Source organism: Pteropus vampyrus, unplaced genomic scaffold (assembly GCF_000151845.1).
Source record: "Pteropus vampyrus isolate Shadow unplaced genomic scaffold, Pvam_2.0 Scaffold33, whole genome shotgun sequence".
Lineage (NCBI taxonomy): Eukaryota > Metazoa > Chordata > Mammalia > Chiroptera > Pteropodidae > Pteropus > Pteropus vampyrus.
In genome coordinates this window covers 232,304-234,796 of record NW_011888814.1, presented here as the reverse complement: position 1 = coordinate 234,796, position 2,493 = coordinate 232,304, and the positions used below count along the sequence as shown (strand labels likewise).

The following is a 2,493-nucleotide window of genomic DNA, read 5'->3' as shown; positions in this document are numbered from 1 at the left end:
AAATAGAGTATTTATACTATCCTAAAATCTTCTGTGTTCTACCTATTCAACCCTCACCTCCCGGCCAGTCCCTGGCAACCACTGGTCTTTTCATTGTCTCCATGGTTTTGCCTTGTCCAGAATTTCATATAGTTGGAATCATACCATATGTAGCCTTTTCAGATTGGCTTCTTTCACTAAACAACATGAGTTTAGAGTTCCTTCATATTTTTTCAGCTTAATAGTTCATTTCATTTTTTTGGAGGGCAGGGGGACAGGTTCTGATTAATAGTCATTGTCTGGATGTACCACAGTTTATTCATCTATTCATCTACTATAGGACATCTTATTTGCCTCCAACTTTTAAAAATTATAACTAAAGCTGCTATAAACATTGTGGGAAGGTTTTTGTGTGGACATGAGTTTTTAATTTATATAGGTAAATACTGAGGTTTTTTATATTTAATGATCTCTGGATTGTATGATAAGAATATGCTTAGTTTTATAAGAAAGCACCAGATTATCTTTCAAAGTGACTGTACCGTTTTGCATTCTCACCAGCAGTGAATAAAAATTCCTGTTGCTTCACATTCCCACCAGCATTTGATGTTATCTGTGTTCCATATTTTGGCCATTCTAATAAGTGTGTAGTGGGACTATTTTCTTCTTCAAAGACTTCTGACCTTATTGCCTATGCCCAATACATACTCCCTTGGCTCTTGTAAATTCTAAATGGCATGGTACCAAAGTTCACATTTGTTTCTCTTCATTAACCCTCTATAGTCTTAATAACCAAGTTTAGATTAGCAATTGCCTTTATTGCTGTCCCTAAAATCTGAGAAAAAAAAAAAAAGATCTTGTCTGGAAGACAAGGCAAATATTTACTAGATTCATTGATTTTTAGCAGAATGTAGCTTTAAAAGATGTATGGGCAGCTTTGATTTTCCATTATGTGTATCTTTTGTGTCTAGGACAGCTTCGTGATTTGCCTTTGGACAAATTGAAAGACAGTGCCTGCTATGCCTTCCATAGCTCTAGCTCTAGTCGATAGCTCTAACGCCTTAGCATCACATTCATTTTTATCCTCATCAAGATGTGGTCCTCATACCTCTTTTCTTAGAGAACATCCAAAGTTTGTTTCAGCACCAAGATTCTATAATTTCTGTCTTCTACAATTAAGAGCTTATAGGTAGGGAAGACATCCTGAATAGATGACTTTGATGTTTATTTATGATTTTTTTCTTAAATAATAGTAATTATTTCCTTCAATGAAAACAAATTTGAATCTTTATCACAATTTTACACAGAATAAAGCTTGATTAAATAGTGAGAAGGTAAAGGGCTGCATGTATAAAGCACAAAATACAGCCTAATATTTTGTATGCTTAGGTGACTTCAACTTAGTATGTATTAAACTCTTTCTTTCCCCTAAGACAAAACTTTAAAACTTCTAAAATCCCTTAATCACTACACATTTTTCTAATGCCAAAGAAGAAAAAGAGAAATTATTAATTTTTAAAATTACCTAGCAAGTCCATTGCATCATCTTCATTATTAATATCTTCTTCTGTTACAGATGGAGTAGGGCTGTGAATCTTGAGAGAGCGCTGCTGCCAGAAGTTTCTTATGTTGGTATTGTTTTAATCTGTGGTCTTGGGTTCTACCCTTAAGCTTCCAGCAGGGCTAAAGCTGCTATCTTCACCTTCCCGGTGTTAATTTTTACTTCTTGGAATTGGGGGCTGTATCATTTCAGCAGCTAGTAGATCAGCATCATTCTCTTCTTGACCAGTCCTTTCTCCCACCACATGGGGCCTCAGAAGAGAATTAAACACTATTGTTTCCTCATCAAGTTCATCTGAAATTGCAATATTCTAAGAGATTCTCAAAGATTTTCCCCAGCTTCTTGCTCTCTTGAATGATGTGGTTCGATTCACCAAAATCTTGTCTTTCTGGTTTAGTCTGCCAGTTCCACTTAGGATGACCTTGGCAATGTTTTGGATTCTGATGATGGTGGAGAAATATTAGACACAGCCAGGTCACTTTTTGACTCTTTTGGTTTCTTTGCATTTAATTGCTGAGGCTTATCATAGCTTCTGAAATCTCTTCTTGTTCTTTTATGTTCTGATATTTCGCTTTTCGCCCAAAGAGTTGCAGATCCAGATAGAGTTTTTGAAGTTGTAAACAAGGAAACCCCACCAAGGGGGTTTAGACTGAAGATGGTCAATGAGAAATGGAATTGGCTACTCAGGTGTTTTTGTTATTAGTTTGGTCATTAATTCCGGTGCAGCTCTCTGTGGAGTTCTTGAGGTCAGGAAACACATCCTAGACATCTTTGTTCCCCAAAATCAAAGAACAATTTTTGGCACAGGCATATTTGCATGAATGGAGCTTGCAGGACTGCAAGTTGCTCTGAGTGAGTGAGTGAGTGAGTGAGTGAGTGAAGGTAAAGGCCTAGGACTAATAGCAGTCATTTTTAATTATATAATTATGATGGGGCAGAAGAGTTGTATCTGT

The 2,493-nt window shown here is 36.3% G+C and overlaps 1 pseudogene; it reads right to left on the bottom strand.

Annotated features, from left to right (window-relative positions):
* Nucleotides 1-1,487: 1,487 nt before the first annotated feature.
* On the bottom strand, nucleotides 1,488-2,252 carry LOC105290149 (annotated as a pseudogene).
* Between the last annotated feature and the right edge of the window lie 241 nt (nucleotides 2,253-2,493).